The sequence below is a fragment of the Protopterus annectens genome, chromosome 2.part1 (assembly GCF_019279795.1).
Source record: "Protopterus annectens isolate FY-2018-M chromosome 2.part1, PAN1.0, whole genome shotgun sequence".
NCBI lineage: Eukaryota > Metazoa > Chordata > Ceratodontiformes > Protopteridae > Protopterus > Protopterus annectens.
In genome coordinates, this window is record NC_056729.1 from 781182911 (window position 1) to 781205726 (window position 22816).

The 22816-nt window shown below is 39.9% G+C and overlaps 1 protein-coding gene across 4 annotated transcripts in view; it reads left to right on the forward strand.

Annotated features, from left to right (window-relative positions):
- Positions 1-22816, forward strand: part of CRACD (capping protein inhibiting regulator of actin dynamics) — a 1952305-nt gene that overhangs the window by 1719862 nt on the left and 209627 nt on the right. The gene's annotated exons all lie outside the window — the stretch shown is intronic.

The following is a 22816-nucleotide window of genomic DNA, read 5'->3' on the forward strand; positions in this document are numbered from 1 at the left end:
TGTGTTGACAAAACAGATGTAACATTTGGGAAGTTCACTTATTGTGATTACTGCCATATATAATTCAGGGTCACTGAGGACATGAATGGGACCAGTGCCTATATCAGGAAGAACTGGGAGGAAGGCAAGAAACAATGCGTCATGAGCACCCACGCTTACACTGTCATATCTTGATCCAATGTAATATATCCATATTGCCACCTATTAGCATTTCTTTGAAATGAGGAAGGATATCAGGGACATTGGCATGAACCAATACAAACATCCATATAGAAGGCACCACAGTCAAAACTTAGAACTGCATCTATAAAAATGTTATTTTTTTTAATTTGTTTCTTTTTTCTGGTTGAAGCTTCCACTGTTTTTTTTTTTTTCTTCATTTGGTTATAGCTTTCACTGGCATTGACTTGATAAGACATAGTCAAATCCTAAATGCTGTGAAGTAAGGAAATATGTCTTTAGGAAACGTTTCTATAACACAAAAATTACAAAATACTGCACCAGATAAAAAATGCCACTTATGCATTCCTCTGTATTCAAGGTACTGTGTGTTAGCTACAGAAATTGGTATATAACATGTTTATTTTGTTACTATAGTTATTATTGCAAAAGTATGCATTACAATCAGGAGACTCTTACCACAGTGAGGCCTTACACTGATAGCATACATATGGCAGAGATGTAAGCTTGTGCAAAATGTAGACCTTCTGCCCTCTCCCTTCAGTTCATATGGTGCTGAGTATTAATTACGCTACATTACCATATTATTGTATTTTAATTTAAGAAAATCAGAAAGGGTCCAACTGATCAAACTTCTTGTTATCATCTGGACATACCAATATACCCATCACAAGAGTTATCATGAATATTTTCATCAGTTAGGCCAAATTTTCGAGGAAGTTGTCATTTGGAGATTAGTGCATTTTTGATTAGTATGATAAAAATAAAAAAGTTAATTGTTTGATATTTTTATCTGGTCTTCTGAAGGTACATTGTTGGCACCATATCTCAAAGAAAAAGTACAGGGTGTTAGTCACAGAAGCTTTAATAAGCCTGTGCAGGGGGTAGCACCAGTAAATAAATATGAATAACTCAGCACACACACCTAGCTTCTAGTTTACAGAAACATAAAACAAGATGCAAATGGAATATTTTTAGCATAGTACAAAGAATAAGCATTGCAACAAGTAAATCTTTAGTCTGTGTAGCTGGCACCATTTAGTGGGATAATGTATGAATAAACAAACTTTTATATCCTTTTGTAAGTACAGGAATACTTTATTCAGTAACACAGAATGTGAACACTTAAAACTTGTAATACTTTGTACTGGTACCTCAAATATATACAATACATCCATAGTTTACAATTTAAAGTCTTCTCTGTCATTTTCTACCTAGAAAGGCTGGGTAAAATCTTCAGGGGCACCAATATACATTCTTGCTTTTTCCATGGGAAAAGTTTCCTTCACTATCTAATTTAATCTGTACAGTAAGTAGAGATACAAAAAAATCAAAATATTTAGAGGGTAACAGTTTATGTCTATTTTGTTATAGTGTAGCAGTTAATGCTGTCACTTCACAGCAAGAGGTTCGCTGGTTGGATTCTTGGCTGAGGTGCCTTCTGTGCAGAGTCTGCATGTCCCCCTGCGTTCCCGTGGGTTTCCTCTGGGTACTCCAGTTTCCTCTCACATTCCAAAGACATGCATCTGGAGTGTTTCTGCCTGGGCCTCCACTGAAAATAGGCTGTGTCCTAGTCAGACTTTCCAGTCAACAAATGCTAAATAAATAAATAAATATAGATGAAAAGCACCGATACAGATTTATCAACTGCAACCTCCAAAAGTATGTCATATATCTCTGATGACAAACATGGCAGACTGTGTCCAGTTAAAGAATTTTCTCTTCTCTTCTGGTTCACAGACTGACATATTCTCTGTAAATGTAGTTTTTATTTCATCTACATGAAATCTCATAGATTAACTATTATCAATAGCCAGTGTATAAGACACAAGGGCTAAGCAACTGTCAGTTTGTTCACAGTATATGGATCTATTTAGATCCTTCATTGTAGTTCTGCACAGAGTTCATCTTCAGGTTTTCAGTCTTTTTCATTTATTTATTTTTTTTAATCCAAAGTCTGCTTCAGAGCTCACTGTATTTTGATTTTTGTATTCAAATCTGATAGAAGAAATCAGTCACTGGTTTTCAGATTCAGCCTTTATGGCAAGGATTTCTGTTGATAATAAATCCCATTCCCCACTGAATAATTCTGTATCTAAACAAGAACCTCAACCATTTTGTTTCTACACTCTCTACTTTGATTTTCTTCAACTCTACTTTCTGTGCAGCTGTCTATGCCAGGTCAATAGATAAAGAAGGATATAGAGCAGAAGTTATGTAGTCAATTCAGTTTTCTTTCATAAAGTTTGCAAATTCCACACTGATCAAACAAGATCCCTTATCATATACAAACATTTCAAGAATTCATTATTTTGTCTTAGTTTTTGATAGCTGCAAAAGAACTAGCAGAACTCATGGTACATAATTCTTTACTTTGAATGAGCATATGTCAAGCAAAAATATTTTTCCAAGCAATGGTGCAGCATAGTCCACGTGTAGTCTAGATTGTTGCTTTTTTAACACCTTTCTTGAATTATCACTTGTGACATAGGCAAATTTACATTTATACAAAAGTAATCAAACTTTATTAACAAGTTCACGTTTACAAACAGTATACTTCACATACATTGCTGCATATCATATAACTTACGCAACATTACATAAATTATTCAATTCCTGACCTGTTTTGTTTAAAGTAGAAACATCTTTATTAAACCATCACTTACGACATAGGCAATCATACATTTATATAAATGAAAACAAACCACAATGACACAATTCTAGTTGCAAGCATTTAATATCACAAACCATACTGACATACTCCCAGTTGCAAACATTATACATCATTTATAATCTATCGAATCATTTTCAGTCAAACATTACATAGTTTATTTACATCCTGCCTTCTTTAAACCTCATTCCTCCCCCGTATATATTGTTCCCACAATTCCCATTTTTCCAATGTAGTTTGCTCCTACCCTTTTCTAAACATCTCAGTTCCAGTTGTTTTATCTTTGTTACTTTATTCGCTGCTTCTAGTATAATTGGATTAGCTATGGGGAATAATATGTAAATTCACTTCGAACTCCTATTACTAAATTCACATCTTCCGTGCCAAACATTTTCATAAATGCCTTCAAAAATCTACCCTCCTTTGTTATAATTTCCCTTCTCAGCGCCCCCGACACAACTTCACTGCTACAAATCAAATTCCATTCCCCACTTATAATATTCCTTGCTGAAAACAGATTATTTCTCCCTGGATTTTTTTAAGCTCCATTATAGCAGTTTTAGGTGGAATGTAAATACATGCCAGTGTAATCATCCTCCCTTGCCAGTAGCCCCGTAGCACTACTGATCTGCCATTATTATCATTTTATCACCTTCTATCACTATTGGAATTCCTCTTGCAATTAATATCAGTACTCCTCTTTTCTTTTGTCCCAGATATTCCACTGAATAACCATCCTGAAAACGTTTATCAAATTCAAATGTTCAGTTCTTTCAAAGTCTCCTGTATCATAGGTATTTTCCTGCTACATTTTTAATATAGTTTCTATTCTTTCTTTTTGTATTTATCTGTGAGACCAGTGACATTTAAAGACATTAGAGAAAGCTTCATTGTATTATTCCCACCTTTTATGTATAACACCTTTTTTGTTAAATGTCTAGTTCCAGCTTTTGTGTTAACATGCATGCACTGTCTGGTTTGTTGAACTTTTATATAGTGGTTTCTTGTCATATCCATTTGGGTCTATGTCATATCTTACAAAACATTTTGTTTTATTGAAAACCCTCAAAAAATCCCCAATATCCCCTTAAACTTATTCATTTAATACTAACACACAAAACTATGTACATTTTCAAATATTGAAGTTTTACCCTCCTAATAGGAACAAATGTCCCAAACTGACAGCCACACTCATAGGATTGAGTTAACTTACAAGAAAGGTTATACATGCTAAGAAGTGTGGTGCAGCCTATGCTTCTATTGAGTGCTAACTGGTTTTGTCTTATCTTTATAGATCTCCCAAATGGGAAAAACCCTGAATGCTTTCAGAGAACATTAACTCCTAGCCAGTTTCTATTTTCCCCCCAGTGAAACACTCTCCACTAGACTGTAACCAGTTTTATCAGATTGTCTCCATGGAAACATGAGAACCAGACAGTCAATTCCTCTTTATCAGATTGTTTCCATGGAGACATGAGGGCCAGATGCAGAATTGCTACTTAGCATGCATTCATTTTCTAGATTGTGGCTTTTGAGTTTATTTTACTATGTCCTTAACCGAAAGCATATATATTTACATCCTTCTGCACTGCATGATCCATACCAGGTCAATGTGTGTATAACCAATCTAGGTGTTTCATCATAAGATGAGCTTGATGGAACTTTTTCAGTTGTACAGAGTGTCACTGTGGATGGACTATGCATGACTTTATATCCCTGCAGCACATAACCACCTCTGACATTTAAGAATTGTCTTCAGAAGAAGTGTAGTATAAACTCTGGCTAAGATTTTATAGTCCAGCCTTTTACCACATATTTATTAACCTGCAAAAGATTTATATTTCTAGCCATCCACTACTTAATTTGCTCAGTATGCACTGATGCATTATCCCTGACATCTAACATCGTTATCTGGTCTGCTCTGCCAAAATTTGTAATTTTTTATTCTGAGTGCATAATAAAGTAAATAGATTAGAATTAGCGTAGAATTTGATGAGTCCTCATAGTAGCATTGCCAGTACACTTGAAGAAATTATTTTTGAAGCACGTTTCCTTTCAGTAAACAGTGCTTTTTACTCATCTAGCTTATGAAAATGTGACAATACAAATATCTGTAAAGTCTATGGATTCTGAAAAGTATAAATAATCCTTGCTTGTTCAATTGACCATAATTCTGTCAACAAAATTCAGCATGTAAGACACAAAGCTCATTATGAATATTTCATAAGAGATAGGGTTTTTATTTTAAACAGTCTTTTTATCTGTGCCTTAGCAAGCATTGCATGTAGAACTGACCTCTGTCTAAAATATCTAGGGTTGGGAGGGTGCCTTAATGGCTAAGGTGCTTGCCTTACAAACACAAGGTGCAGGGTTTGAGTCTCACAAGGGATAATTGGCTAGGCTTAAAATGGCTCACAAGGGCAGTTAGCTTAGTACTAAACTATGAACCTATATGAATTCCATTTTCATGTGATGAAAGATTGTAAAATGTATTATCTGGTCATTGCTGTGATTTCATGTTAAACATGAGTATCTCTCTCTTGATTTTTCTCTCTGTCTCTCTCTCTCTCTCTGTATGTATGTATATATATATATATATATATATATATATATATATATATATATATAGGTGTTCTGAACTAAAACAAAATACCCGAATATCAACATTAACACAGTCAGCCAGAAAACGTTGACACATTCCTACACATGCACTAATCTCGCGGTGCAAGTACAATTTACACTACAAAAATTACAATTAAATATTGTTTTTGAAGAGGGCAAGCTTCCCTGTACCCCATTGTTGGGGGCTGTGCCCCCAACACACCCTGTTAACTGTGTATATTAACTCTGGTATCACACAATATCTGGGAAAAGGCATATTTTCTTACCCCAATACATCTGCAACCTTGCACATCTGTGAAGCATCTGTGTAGTTGATTAAACAGTTGTCAACCAATGATGGCATCAACAATATTAAGTAGACCCATACATACATATATACATGTGTGTGTGCATCGAAGTACACAAATCTCTAATGGCTAATGATGAACCCCAAAAGATCAAAAGCCAAAGCAATGAAAAAACAAAACACTTAGGTTTTTAAGAGAGAGTCAAGCACCCCTGCGCCCTCCACACCCCCTGATAATTTATATATATATATATATATATATATATATATATATATATATATATATATATATATGAACTCAAATATTACTGTATAGTGAAGAAAGTTTAATTACCCTGTTCTCCACTGTGCACAGTCTTGCACGGACTTAATGGCAGAAGCGATCAAATTAGTTTAAGTCACTTCTGCCAGTGTAAAACATGTTCAGGATTCTGAACGTTCGATTATATGGAGTGATTCCATATGTGTGTGTGTGTGTGTGTGTGTGTGTGTGTGTGTGTGTGTATATATATATATATATATATATATATATATATATATATATATATGTATAAAATTATAAACACACGAACACACACACACACACACACAAACACACATGCACAATGTATATATATATATATATATATATATATATATATATATATATAAACTTTCTTAAAGAGTGTTTTTGCTGAAAGTACTTGGGAAACTGCTACATGAAATATACATGCTCCTACATAGTCCTCCATATGCTCTTTCTCTGAACATTCTTCTTCTTCTTCTTTGGCTTCTCCCATTTAGGGGTCACCACAGCGGATCACCTGTCCGCTCATGATTGGCAGTGGAGTTTTACAGTATCGAGGTGCCAGCCTGGCGCCCAACTTTCCACAGAAGGCACACATATGCACTCATGCCTAGGGCCAATTTAGAGTGTCCAATCCACCTACAGCATGTCTTTGGGATGTGGGAGGAAACCAGAACACCCAGAGGAAACCCACATGACCACAGGGAGGAAATGCAGACTCTGCAAAGAAGGCACCCCAGCTGAGGATCGAACCAGAGAACCTCTTGCTGTGAGGTGGCAACACTAACCGCTGCACCACTCTGCTCTTTCTCTGTAAATTACAAAGTAAAATTGCAGTCTAAAATTGGTTTAATAACAGTTGTTCTCAGAATTATATCACGGTCAAAAAGGCATTGGCAAGGTAATCAATCCAATGTCCCATTACTTGGCTATTTCTCCACAGTTCCCATCACTGTGCATACTGTTTTCTTTTTAACTTCTACAATGATTAGAGACATTTCATAGGTTCATAGGTGCGTACTTGGCTAATGGCCCTGGAGCCTTTACAAGCCTAGCCAATAGAAGTGCCCTGGCATTGTGCCACCTGACGTTAGTTCCCAGTGCCTCTATCAAGTAGAGCCGCTGGCATGATCCCCAAGGTGAACTTTCAATTTCCCATTCATTCATCAAGATTTCTCTTGAAGAAGGACAGTGAAGTGCTCTGCTTGACATGTATGGGAAGTCTATTCCAGAGCATGGGTAGTCTCTGGGTTATGAACCTGTCCCTCCAGCGTGTTCTGTTGATTGTGGTAGTGAGGTTGAGGTCTCTGGAGCTTGTGGTGCAGAGGGATTGGGATTTCTTTAGATGCAGTATTTCTAACAGAGCTGGGTCAGACATGGCTTTGTAAGTCAAGCAAAGATCGCCTCTTAGTAGATGATATGAGAGAGATAACAGCTGGAGTTTTTAGAGTCTGTCTGTGTAGGACATGTGTTTAAGGCCTAGGACCCTCTTCATGAGGTACTTTTGTGGCCTTTCCAGCTGTTGCATGTGTCTAGTGAGGTACATGCCAAATGGGGCATTATACTCAATGATTGGCCTAATGAGGGAAGAGTAGACAGAGATGATGACCTCTTTCTTCCCGGTTGCAAAACCCTTGGCAATGAGGTGTGCCACATAGAAGGACTTTCTGACCACAGTGGCAATGTGGTGGTCGAAGGAGAGGTTGCTGTCAACCTGTGTACCCAGATCTCTTATAATGCCTTAGGTGTTCAGTGGGCTCCCATCAATGTGATAATTAGTGGAAACTGAGTTTTTCCCAAAGGGGGATGACGATACTTTTTTGGCATTAAGCTTAAGGCCATGGTTTTGACACCAGGCATTGGTCTCAATGAGGCCTTTCTGTAGGATGTCTACATCACTTGGGGAGTTAATAATGGCTCCTAGCTTGCAGTCATCTGTGAACTTGGTAAGCCAGAGTCCATCCGTGATGGCTTGGACTTCTCAGAAGTAGATGCCAGACAGGAGAGGACCCAGGACTGATCCCTGTGGGACTCCACTCATGACTAGTCAGCAGGCTGACTTGGAGTCTGCTATTTTCCCACTGTGGGTTCTGTCTGTGAGCCAATTTGCAACCCACCTAGTGATATAGGGGTTGATGCCTAATTTGGTGAGTTTATAAATAATTCCTGAGGGGGAATGGTATCAAAATCCTTGGCCAAATCGAGGTAGGCTGTATGAATAAGTCAACCAGGTTGAGCAGGCATGATCTACCTTTCACAAAACCAGATTGAGTGGGATCTAGAGTTTGGAGATTCCCTGTATCCTTGTTAATTAGGTCCATGATGATGCGCTCCATAGTCTTACATATCAGACTCATCAGGCGATAATTCCTAGGGTCTGTAGTCGCTCCCCCTTTATGGAGAGGGATGACTGTAGCAATGCACCATTTGATAGGGACAAAGCCTGAGCTGAGTGTTTGAGTTTTGTAATCTTGTATTCTGATGAAGTTTCCTGCTGAGGAATGAAAGTGCTTAATCTTTGTTGTTATTAAATTATTTTTCACTCAACAGAAGCAGTTTTATGCTTATTGACGGTCTTGCTTATTCACTACTAGTGGCCTTTATTGGTTACAGAGTGCCTGACTGAATTTTTGCAGTTTTCAGTGTTATTTCCAGTCAGTCTTTCCACTGGTGTGTTTCGCTGTATTGCCTTTGAGGTTGGTGACATAGCTAAAGAATGCCTTGTGGTTGTCCTTGGCCTAGGAGGCCAAACCTACCTCAAATTTGGCTTTGGTAGACTTTATTTGTCCTCTGAGTTGTTTGTTTAGTTTGATGAGTATGCTTTTATCCTGCTGGGTGCTGCACCTCGTAATTTTATCATGATTTTCTTCCTCCTGTTATACAGCCTATTGATTTTGTGATTCCACCAGGGTGGCTTGTTTTTTGAGTTAGTTCTGTACTTCTTCCTGGTGGATACAGCTGCCTCTATGCAGCTTTTAACATGCTTGTACAGGGTTTCTCTGAACAGTTCTGCATAGGCAACAGTGTTTTCAGAGTTTATGGGGGCTTGAAATTTTTCTAGGTTATCACTTAATAGCAGGACGCTAGCCTTAGAGTAGTTCCAGATATTCCAGGTTTAGCTGGGGGTGTCCAGGTTTTATTTTTACATCAAAGGAGACCATTTTGTAGTCTGAATTTACCAGGAAGACATTACATTAGGGGGTGTGCAGCACTCTCACATATTAGTGAGGACCAGATCCGGTATGGTTGCACCCCTGGTGGTGTATTGACTATCTGGTCCAGGGAGTTTGTGTTTACAAAATCCAGGAATCTCTGTGCCTGTACATTTGGTGTCATGTAGGATTCCCAGTTAATAGCAGGGTAATTAAAGTTGCCCATAAATATGGTATTGGTTTAGATGGTGAGTGCTTCCACTAAGTTTAAATACATACACAGACAACCCTTTCCTCCTACCACCAAACACTAATACATGTGAGAGATGCAATTATACAGCCAAACTGGAGGCTAAGCTCTCTCAACTAAAGACTGGATCAGACAGTCAAGAAGAGAAGGGAAATACTTGCATCACACCAACAGTCTTACAAAGATCCATTAAACCAGCACCGGTAAAAAACACACATAAATACATGGAAACATACTCGGAGGCTCTAAATAAAAATCTTCAAAACTAACAGAGACATCCAAAGTAGACATACAAGCAACCTCCACCCCCCCCCCCCAACACAAACCGTGAAACACATACTTCACAAAACCAGTGTGCCCTGCAATCACAGCCCTAAAGGCAAAATAACATACCCAACATACTAGTAATAGGTGGCTCTATAGTCAGGCACACTAACATCCCACTCACTAGGCTGAATAAGGAGAAGGTTACTGTTGGCAGCCTGTCGGGTGCCAGGATCCGCCACATAACACAAGCACTCAAGTCACTCCAGAAGTACAAATATGACTCTGTCATTGTCCATGTTGGTGTGAATGACCTGAGCTGTACCTCCCTGGACTACATGAAAAGAGACATGGAAGAGCTCTCTGATCACATAGCCCAGGCCGGTATGACCCTGACCCTGAGTAGCATCCTGCCCTCACCAAGAATGATACCACGGTATATAGAAAAAATTCTCAATTTCAACAATTGGCTAAGTTTCTGGTGTCATTCAAAGGGGATCCAGTGTCTGTCTGCCTGGGATGACATGCTCGACAAGCCACGCTGCTTTGCTAGAGATGGCTTGCACCTGTCACACTTAGGCTTTTGAATACTGGCCAAGGCTCTTGCTACCCCCATAGTGCCTTTTTTAGGCAAGGCTCAAAAGACAAACACACCACCGTGAATAGCACAAGTAACAAAAAACTGTGGGTAATGCTACTCAGTGCCAGAAGTCTAAACCTCAAAATCCACGCACTCAGGGCACTTCTCAGTATGGAGAAAATCGATATATGTGCAGTAACAGAAACCTGGTTTAAGGCTCCAGAGAGCACCCCAGCACTACCAGGCTACAACTCATACCATACATTTCGGCCACAGAACCCAAACTGAAATACAAAAGCAGGGGCATATCCATATTCATCAAGGATACCCACACCTCCAGGTTAGTGGCACAGCACGATGCTTCAGAGATCATCCATGTGCAACTAACAATGACCAAAACTGCAATTCAAATTGTAGCTTGCTACAGATCACCCACCATGTCCCAGGAGCCCCATTCCGTGTTTCTGGAAACAATGGGAAACATAAAGGTCCTACAAAACACCCTAATACTGGGTGATTTCAGTTACACAAACATTAACTGGGAGAACTACTCAAGTACTAACTCCCTTGCCTAACATTTCCTAGAATTTATAAACTCAAATGCCCTGGTTCACCAGAGGTGACAATATATTGGACCTGGTCATCACCAACATGGAGATCATCCCCTCGCTGGTTAGATCTGACCATAAACAAATCACTTTGGATATCCACATTCCGCCCCCACTCCTGGACAAGGAAACCACCGTAAAAAACTTTTCAAAAGCAAACTTCACATTACTTAAGACCAAGGTGGAAAGTTTCAATGCCCCCTTGCTGAAGGATAATGCTGTCCAAGCTTCAAAATCTTTTACTAATGCATTCTACGGGCACCTACAAGAATGCATGGATCATGCCATCCCAAGCAAAACCAAGACTCACTCCTTCAAGACAAGGAAACCAGTCTGGTGGACTCCTGCCATTAACAAGCTGTATAATAGAAGAAGGAAACTAGTACAGAAAAGAGTAAAATCCCAAGAAGGGAAGACATCCGTGATCAGTATCAACAAGAAACTACGATCCCTCATAAAATCATCCAAGGCGAGCTTTGAAAGAAAAATTGCCAAGGACTCCAAAGATAACCACAAGGCATTTTTTAGCTATGTAAAGAATCTAAGTGGCAATGCTCAGATCTGCTCAAAGTTAGTGCAGAATGGCACAAAATACACTGAACCGACCGATATCGCCAACATCTTGGCAGACAGGTTCAGCTCAAACTTCACCTCCCTCTCACCCCCAAAAGGGCCCATAACCATACCAGAAGAATGTAGAGCCCTGAAATCACAGACACTTAGGTTAAAACAGCCCTCTCCAAAGCCAAAAACACAGCATCAATGCGACTGGATGGTGTCCCAGGCTGCATTCTACACGAGCACAAAAATAAACTAACCCCTCACCTAAACACACTGTTCAAACTCAGCCTCTCCACAGGCTACATACCCATAGAGTGGCACACAGCAACAGTTATTCCACTCCACAAAGGTGGAGCCACAACAGACGCTGGGAACTATCACCCTATAAGCCTGACTAGCTTGGTCTGCAAGGCTATGGAGTGCATAATCATGGAACTCATTAACAGAGACATTGGGAACCTCTAAACACTGGACCCTACCCAGTTCGGCTTTGTTAAGGGCAGATCATGCCTCCTAAACCTAGTGGACATCTTTGAGACAGTTACCAAGGCTATAGATGAGGGAAAGGTGGTATACACAGCCTACCTAGACCTTACTAAGGCCTTCAACACCATTCCACATTCTGGTATTATAGACAAGTTCAACAGCCTGAACATAAACCCCTACGTCACAAGATGGGTTGCCAACTGGCTCACGGACAGAACCCACATGGTGAGAGTTGTGGGAGCTAGGTCCGACTCTAAACCGGTTACAAGTGACGTTCCCCAGGGCTCAGTCCTAGGACCCCTCCTGTTCGGCATATACTTCTCAGAGGTACAGGCAAGCACAGGGGGACTATGGTTGACAAATTTCGCAGATGACTGCAAACTAGGGGCTATAATTGACTCTCCGGTTGACACAGACATCCTCCAAAAAGGTCATACTGAGATGGATACCTGGTGTCAAAATCATGGCCTCAAGCTAAATGCCAAAAAGTGCATAGTTATCCCCTTTAGAAAAACAAAGTACCCACAAACTACCACATAGGTGGTAGTCCCCTAAATACGGAAGATGTAATAAGGGATCTGGGGACCCAAGTAGCTAGTAATCTCACCGTTGATAATCACATTGCCAAAGTGGTTAGAAAATCCTTCTACGTGGCCCACCTAATCACAAAAGGGTTCGCATCCAGATCAAAAGAGGTCATTGTGCCCCTCTACTCATCACTCATCAGACCCATCATAGAGTACAATGTCCCATTTGGGATGTACCTTACAAGACACCTGCCAAAGCTGGAAAGACCACAGAAGTACCTCACCAAGAGGATCACTGGCCTCAAACAGATACCCTATGCAGCTCGACTGAAGAAACTCCAGCTGTACTCAGTTGCATACCGCCTACTCAGAGGTGATCTCTGCCTGACATACAAGGCCATGTCCAACCCAGAATTGATGGACATGCTCCACCTAAAGAAAACCTTATCCCCTTGAGCCACACGCTCTAGGGATCTAAACCTCACCACAACAATAAATAGGACGTACTGGAGGGATAGATGCCTGTCCCAGAAACTTCCCATGCTTTGGAACAAGATTCCAGTCTACATTAGGCAGAGCTCCTCACTAACACTCTTCAGAAGAAACCTTGACGAGTGGATGGGAAACAGAAAGTTTACCCCGGGATCACTTCAGCTGCTCTGTTGGACAGAGGCACAAGAAACTAATCTAAGGGGGTGGCGTAAGCCAATACATTCTGGCTAGGCTTATAAATGCTTTCGGGCAGATAGCCTAGTACCTACCTATGAATCTATGAACATGTTATGGGTATTCTGGGTCACAGTGGGGGACCTATAGCTTGCCACCAAGTGATACTGTATTTTGCCTATGGTGATTTGAGCATAGAGCATGTCAAGTGCATTGTTCTGTTTGACCAGCCTTGAGGTTTATTTATTTATTTCTTTATTTTTATTTTTTTTTTTTTTCAAATAATTTTATTCAGAAAAAACTTTTTTTTTCTGAGGTATATTTATTTTTGATGTAAATATAATCACCTGCACCTTTAGTCCTTGTCTGTGTAGTAACTGGTCTAAATGTGTGGAAGGCATTATAACCTTGCACTTTTGGTGTGCTCTGTGCGGCTTTAAACCATGTCTCAGTGACTGCACATATGTCAGCATTCTCTAGGGTGAAGAGAGCTTCTAGGGAGTGGGGTTTTTTGTTCAGACTCCTAGCATTGAGCAGTAATACCTTTAGATTTTCTTGGTTTTGATTTGCTAAGTCGGAAGTAGTTTCAGTTTGGCACTGCCTAAAAATGGCACTATGGGGGAAGGCAATGTTTTAGCTAATATTCAAAAGCCTAGAGGGGAGAGGTGCAAGCCATCCCTGGCAAAGCAGTGTGGTCTGTTGACCATCTCCTTCCATGCTGACAAATATTGCACCACCTTGGAATGACACCAGAAACTAAGCCATTTATTAAAGTCCATCACCTTTTGTTCATATTGTGGCATCATCCTTGGAGAAAGTAAAATGCTGCTCAATGCTAGGCTCATACTAGCCTGAGACACATATTCAGAGAGCTCCATGATGTCTCTGTTCATGTAGTCTAGAGAGGTATATCTCAGGTCATTTACTCCCACATGAACCATGACTGAGTCATACTGGTATGTATGGTCCAGTGACCTGGGTGTGTGCATAATGTGGCAGATCCTAGCCCCTGATAAGCAACTGACTATGGCTTTCTCCTTACTCAGCCTGGTGAGAGAAATCATTGTGCCTCACTATGGAGTCTCCAAAGACCAGAATGTTGGCTTGTGTGGTGGCTTGCCTTATGGGCTTAGAGGTAGAGGCTCCGTGAGATGTGGCTGTATGTGTTGGTGTGGATGTTGTTTTGAAAGAGTGCATTCAGGGTTGCAGAGGGTATTTGCTATGTGTACTTCATCTAGAAGGTCGGTGGGGTTTAGGCAGGTTATTTTCACGTGCCTCACCATACATGGGTTTATGTGTCTGCTTTGAATTGTGTGTGATGAGTGCAGCTTATGTACTACTAATAACCTTATTGACATTAGGAGTACTTTTATGTGAGAGCTTTGCCTCTAGTGACACTGTTTAAACACATCTCTCACATAGCATATCAATTTGTTTGAGAATTAACTGGTTGTCAGCAAGCATGAGGCAATTTCTGCATTGTCTCAGGATGCCCATGCCCACCAAGCTGGTAATGGAGATAGTGGGAAAGTTCATATCCATGGCAAAAAAAACTTTTTTTATTGACAGTTGGAGGGGGAATATAAAGCAATGTCAGGAGTGTCCTGTTGGCAACTCTGGGGACATTGCTTTTCACTGCAAACTAGTTGTCCTTTGTGCAACTAGGTATTAGTGAAATTTCGATCATGCTTTTACAGGAAAAATGTCACTCAGTGTTTCTGTGTGTGTACAGGGTACTGCCAAACACTTGACGGGAAACTAATAAGTAGATACTGAAAATTTAAGGATGAAATATTTGCACAGATAGTCTGAAGTTAGAAACAAATCAAGCAGTACTTAGAAAACAAATAATTAGCTTCTCAAGAATGTTGAAAAGAGGGGAGCCACATGAATGGCTACTGCCTGGCAACTACTAGTGCTGGTCTCACCACAGCTTCACTGTGCTGGGATAGAGTGCTCCTTTACTTCTTCTCTCACCAGAAACAAAACGTTGGCAACAATCCAAGATGAGAAGCAGGCCAGACCCTGTTTGGTGATCCACTGTCTTGTCCCAGATGATGTAAGGGTCTGTAGGCTTGTTGGAGCCTTTTCCTGGTAGATGTCTTGAATAGCAATCAGACCAATCAGGAACGTCAAGCACAGACACTCACTGCCTAACCAGAAACAATAATCAATGCACTCTGCTCCTTCTCTCACCAGGAGGAGAATATAAGCACAAATTCCAAGCTATCACCTATGAAGCAGTTATTAGGCTTTCTGGTGATCAGTAATCTTCAGAAAATAATGTCCCTGTGCTCCTTCTGTCACCAGGAGGAAACAGAAGCACTAATCCCAAGATGACTACAGAGAGGCAGAATGTGGGCTGTCCAGTAACTGGTGGTCTTGCAATAGATGTTTAAAGGTAACATGAAAAAAGTGGGTTAATATCCTAAACAGTGCAGTGTGCACTGAGCAGTTAGATAGAAAAAGGGGATAACTTAAGTTTTAGCTGTCTAATTGGAGAGACACTAATTTTAAAAGAGCAAGATAGACTGAAAGGGAGTAAGCAGTTTGTATTCTTGGTCTATGGAATACAGTGGGATGGCTAATAAATTTAAATAGTTGAAGGGGAGTGATTTCACAAAATGATAATTTTGTGCTTACTCACAAAAGCCAGTGAAAGGGGAAAGGAAAGGAGATATGTGGTCAAATTAACATAAGGGGCAGGTACCTAGAAAGACAGTCGTGTTTAAGAACACAACAGCAACACGGTATAAGGGTGCGAAAAAATTCTGTGTGACTTACAAGAGACACAACTGTGGGCTCTTTCCGAGTTGTAATATGCAATTAAAAGCAGAATACAAGTAAAACATGGTGTAACGAAAACAAATCACAGTATACAAAATAGAAAAAAGCAATAAAGTAATACATGAAACAAGAAAGCAAAAGCAAACTAACCTTTCCCTCGCAGCAAGCTGTGGCAGAGTCTGAGTGAGCTCTCCTGCACCATCCACTAGCGGATGCTTTGCTCTCATACCCCTGACACTTACGTTAACCAACTCTTGAAATCACCATACCTGAAAGAATATATATGTATGTATAGCCACATATTGAAAATGTAACCTATAGTATGGCAAATGATCAAACACAACCCAATCATCAGCTGATCGAAAAACTTAAAGCCAAAAACATACGTTTCTGCATAGTGGTAAGCCCAACTGCAGCCTCATACGCCCTGCTAATTATATATACTACTGTGATATTGCACTACAGTGAGGAAAGGGTAAACTTCCCAGTTCCCATTGTACTGAGATCTCAGACAAAAAAGCCAGGATGTGCGATAATCTGATTTTTGATCAGCTGTATTGGCTTTTTTCTGTTCAACAAGATAAACACCCCAATACTTGTGTATATATGCATTTGCACAACATATTCACTGCTAATGATCTCTTACATGGATCACAGTTACTTTCCTCATAATATCATTAGGCATTAACTTCGAACAATCCAGTCGTTAGAGTACTACAGCCTCAGACATAGAAGTGTCGATTCTCATTTCCTCTACCAATCAGCAAGGAGTCACTCGGGTAAATGTCAAAGGTAAGTCTATTTTATGCACAAATGGAACTGCAGATAACACAGTGCTGATATTAAATTTATAAACATTACCAAAAACATCTTTTTTCTGTTAGGAGTTAAAACTATGCCTTTAGATGTATATGTAAGTGTATACATACATATATATATATATATATATATATATATATATATATATATATATATATATGTAAAACAAAACCTATTTTACACAGCAATACATTGCCAATATTAGAATTAGGATGGATAACCAGTAACATGTAATAGCTGTAGCTGCCCCTCCTATCCACCATCTATCACTTAAAAAAATTAAATGTTGAAGGTTCTCTCAGTTAACTACCACTAACTGCACGAGTTACTAACTCCACAAATGGCCATTTCAGCGAATTTTTTCCTAGGGGGAAAAAAACACTTGGCCATCACTGGGAATTTTCCCTTTTCCCCACTGTAGTGCGATCTTGGAGCTAGCATATTTAATTGGGGGGAGGGGTGAAGCCCCCCACTTTGAAGGGTTTTAAATTTTGTCTGATTTTAGGTTGGCCAAATGTTTTTTCCCCTCGGAAAAAATTTGCTGGAATGGCTGTTTTGCTAGTTATCATTCGGCGAACAGTCATTCGCTGAAAGGGGTTTTCCCGGACTTAATATAGATCCAAATGATGTATAGGGACTAATTTCAGTCACAGCCCAGAGCACTGCCTAGTTAATTGACTTGTTCATAGTCATATACTAGGCAAATGAAGGCTGAGGAATCAAACCTTGTGTTTAGTATTTGATTTTACCGTGGCAGTACATATTAACACTGAAAACAGGCTTGAAGTATATATAAATATTGGTTGATATATTCAGAAAATATATATATATAAGAATTTTATTTTTATCCTAATGTGTATATGTATTTGTATTTCACAGAAATTGCCATAGACAATCTTTCAAACTGCCTGTAAGTGTGTGTGTGTGTGTGTGTGTGTGTGTGTGTGTGTGTGTGTGTGTGTGTGTGTGTGTGTGTGTGTGCGCGCGCACGCGGGTGCATGTGTGCATTCGTACATGCATCTATGTATGTCTGTGTCTGCATGCACACGAGCTTGTGTGTGTAAGCAGTAATATGTGAGAGGTAAGTATTGTCAAGAAATAATTGTCCAGCCAGCTGTGTTGTGAAGCCCAACACTGCAGGAAGACTGCCTTCCCAACCCAGGATGGTCCAGTATTTCCCCATAATCTCTCCCCACATAAGAAACCATTGTACTTAGAAAATTTCTTATATGTTTATTTCTTCACCAGAACCCCTTTATGTTAATTATTTGGTGTCAGCAGTTGTAATTATAGTACAGAAATAAATCTTATAAATGGAAAGTGTTGAATGAAACTAGTAAATTCCTTATTCCTGAGGTGTTAATGGTTTATTTTTCAATATGCTTTGAAAAGTTTTTAATTTGTATGGTGGTAGTTCATTTTTTTTCAATGTATTATTCTCCCTGCACTCTTTTGAAGCCTTTTGTCTGTTTTATGTAGAGCCATGCTGAATTCACATTTGTAATAGTTTGACTTCAACATATCTCTCCATGTTTGCATGCAATGTAACTAACTGTTATTAGTGTATTATTAGCTGATCCTGGCACAGGTCATTGGTGAGAGAGATCTGTGCAGATTGTTCTGGGATTGTTACTGATATTGCTAAATGTGTTAGCTGTACTTGCCATATGCCAATTCCAAAAGGACAAAGGAAGCTCATTTAGCATTGTTACTTTTGTTGCTGATGCATGCACAAAATGCAGTTACTCCTTACCTGTTTGTTTGTTTTTTTTTTTGGCCCTCATTGACATCCCAACTTCACTGCAACTACCAGAAAAAAACATCCTCTGTCTCCCATATCCTTGCCCAATGCTACCCCCATGGATTGGGCACCTAGTGAGAAGTACTGCCCCCCACACACACACACACACTTTGGCAGGGTTGGAAGGGATAGTGGACAACACCATTGAGAGATGTGGGAAGTAGCTGAATTGCTTGCAGTATCATATATACAGCTTGAACATGGACTTTTTATCTCTTAAGGTCTACCTCCACTCTGACATGCTGGGTAGTGTCTCTCATGTAGGCATGCAGTAGCATTGTGTGGGAAACGCCCCTACCTACTGTACGTTGTGACTTGGCACACCATCAGTTCTAGCATATTGGCACTAGTATCACACTGGTATCACCACTATGTCTTATGAAGCAGCTATGCTCCCAGCACTCTCACCTAGAACAGCTGAGCAGACAATTCTCCTCATTTCTTTTGCTGGATGAGATCCTGAACTTGGGTTGCCTAGGCTACAGTAATGGCTATTATTCCTCTACACCACTGGAGCTCCATTTCCTAGATATGTTTAAAATATATTTGTGTGTAGTTATTTATTTAGTTATGTTATTAATATTGGGTTAATCCTCTCAAGCCAGAGGCCTGCTTTTTTATTTTATTAATTTTAACTGGATAAACCCACAAGACATAAGCCTGTTTTCAGGAGTGACCCAGGGGCATGTTGACTTGCTTTATCACATCATCATCATCATCTTCTTTCGGCTGTTCCCATTAGGGGTCACCACAGCGGATCTTCTGTTTCCATTTCTTCCTGTCCTCTGCATCATGCTCTTTCACACCAACCGCCTGCATGTCCTCTCTCACCACATCCATAAACCTTATCTTAGGCCTTCCTCTTTTCCTCTTACCTGGCAGCTCCATCCTTAGCATCCTTTTCCCAATATACCCAGCATCCCTCCTCAGCACATGTCCAAACCAACGCAATCTTGCCTCTCTTGTTTTGTCTCCAAACTGTCCAATCTGAGCTGTCCCTCTAATATACTGATTCCTAATCCTGTCCATCCTAGTCACACCCAGTGCAAATCTTAACATCTTTAACTCTGACAAGTCCAGCTCTGACTCCTGCCTTTTCGTCAATGCCACCGTCTCCAACCGATATAACATAGCTGGTCTCACTACCCCCTTGTAGACCTTCCCTTTCACTCTTACTGGTACCCGTCTGTCACAAATCACTCCTGACACTCTTCTCCACCCATTCCACCCTGCCTGTACTCTCTTCTTCATCTCTCTTCCACACTCACCATTACTCTGAACTGTTGATCCCAAGTACTTAAACTCATCCACCTTTACCAACTCTACTCCCTGCATCCTCACCATTCCTCTACCCTCCCTCTCATTTACACACATATGTTCTGTTTTAGCCCTGCTGACCTTCATTCCTCTCCTCTCTAAAGCATATCTCCACCTCCCCAGGGTCTCCTAAACCTGGTCCCTACTCTCACTACATATCACAATGTCATCTGCAAACATTATAGTCCACGGGGCCTCCTGTCTGATCTCATCTGTCAACCTGTCCATCACTAATGCAAATAAGAAAGGGCTCAGAGCTGATCCTTGATGTAATCCCACCTCCACCTTAAATGTATCTGTCACTCCCACCGCAGTCCTCACCAATGTCACACTACCCTTGTACATATCCTGTACCACTCTTACATACTTCTCTGCACTCCCGACTTCCTCATACAATACCACAACTCCTCTCTAGGCACCCTGTCATATGCTTTCTCTAAGTCCACAAAGACACAATGCAACTCCTTCTGACCTTCTCTGTATTTCTCCAACAACACTCTCAGAGCAAATATTGCATCTGTAGTGCTCTTTCCTGGCATAAAACCATACTGCTGATCACTAATCATCGCCTCCCTTCTTAACCTAGCTTCCACTACTCTTTCCCATAACTTCAAGCTGTGATTGATCAGTTTTATCACTCTGTAGTTACTGCAGCTCTGCAGATCACCCTTATTCTTAAAGATAGGTACCAAAACACTTTTTCTCCACTCCTCAGGGATCCCCTGACTTTCCAAAATTTCATTAAACAATCTGGTTAAAAATTCCACTGCCATTTCACCTAAGCACCTCCATGCTTCCACTGGTATGTCATCTGGGCCAACAGCCTTTCCATTCTTCATCCTCTTCATAGCTGTCCTTACTTCCTCCTTGCTAATCTGTTTCACTTCCTGATTCACTATCCCCACATCATCCAACCTTCTTTCTCTCTCATTCTCTTCATTCATCAGCCCTTCAAAGTACTCTTTCCATCTACTCAACACACTCTCCTCACTTGTGAGTACGTTTCCCTCACTATCCTTTATCACCCTTACCTGCTGCACATCTTTCCCAGCTCTGTCCCTCCGTCTAGCCAATCGGTACAGGTCCTTTTCTCCCTCTTTAGTGTCCAATCTCTCATACAACTCTCTATATGCCTTATCTTTAGCCTTCGCCACCTCTCTCTTTGCCATGCGTCTCATCTCCTTATACTCTTTGTCTACTTTCTTCATCTCTTTGGCAATCCCACTTCTTCTTCGCCAGCCTCTTCCTCTGTATACTCTCCTGTACTTCCTCATTCCACCACCGGGTCTCTTTGTCCAGATGTCACACCAAGCACCTTACTAGCAATCTCCCTTACTAGCTCTGCTGTAGTTTCCCAGCTATTCAGTAACTCTTCACTGCCTCCTTTATCACAATGAGGGCAAATAATAGTTGAGGAAATCAACCCCCAGACTACAGGATGAAGCTTGTTAGTAGCTCGTAGCCTTAATAATATATGCTGAACCGCCCTTTTACCATACATATGACAACCAGTTTCAGTGAGAATAGTATTTCATGTACAGGCTATTTATTCTTTGCTGGTGTGTGATGAAATGTGTAATTTCTAGTTCCTTAATGGCCAAATACTGCTGTTGCTATCATGACTGTGAATTAGTGCAATCTATGTTTTCTGAACAAATAGTGCTCCTGTGTTTATTGCAAGACAGTTTTTAATCAAATAAATATGTGAAATTGCCTAAGGATTTTTCTCAAATATGACAGTATAGTAGGTAAACAGTTAAAATAATAAAGCTATTTAAAAGGGAGCGGGAGCACAGCTCTTCATTGACACTGTTTGTTTTGATATTTGAGGTAGTAGAGAACACCATTAACAAAAGATATTGGACAAAGAAGTAATAACAGTGCAAACATTACGCAGAGCAATCAACATATGTTGTCTAACTAAAATAAACAATGCTGTTTTAGATTTGTAAGGTAATAAAACCCTGTAGTTTTGTGATAACATCATGCCAAAACTAAAACTATTGAGCTATCAGTAACAAAATGGTAACCAGTAAAGCAGTAATTATATAAACATAAAATAACTGTTGAATATTACTTACCTTAACTAAAGACAGGAATATTATCAGTTCATTTATTTTATCAAGTTTCTAAGTTATAATCAATCCACTGGCAAACAAGTCTAACTTTAATCTATAATGCTGGAAATTAATGTTCATTAATGGTATTATTAACTACTACAATAGCTTCACAAGTTGAGGGTCAGTGTAATGGCTGTTAACCTCACAGACACAAGATACAGTGTTTGTTCTTCAGCACTGAAAGGAAAATTATCTAGCTTAAAATGACCCACAAGGAGAGATAGCCAAGTGGTTACCTATGAACTTGGAAGCAGGTATGTGATAGCATACGTCAGCTTTTTACAGGATGTGTGTGTGTGTGTGTGTGTGTGTGTGTGTGTGTGTGTGTGTGTGTGTGTGTGTGTGTGTACATGTATATATAAGTATGTGTGTCTATATATATATATATATATATATATATATATATATATATATATGGGTCTACTTTGTTTCATTGAATCTCATTTCAGTGAATTTCATTTCACCCCAACCACTTCGCTGAAAACTCAAATTACTGAAAACTCATTTCACCGAACTGCAGTTAGTATATATGGCACTGTGTGGAGTACTGTAAGGCATGTAAAAGGTATATGGCCTTTTCCCCACTGTAGTGTGATCCTGGAGTTAGTATATATAGTTGGGGGGTGCACAGCCCCCCACATTGGGGGGTGCAGTTTGAGTTCATATTGTCTTCTGGAGAGAGTTAGTCACTGGTGTTGCAACTATGGATGTGTATTGTTTAAAATGTATTGCTTTAAAGTTTTTGGTAAAATATAATATAAAGCAAACAAGGTGGGGTTCTGTGCTGCCCATACCCCCCCTAAATATATATACTAACTCCAGGATCACACTAC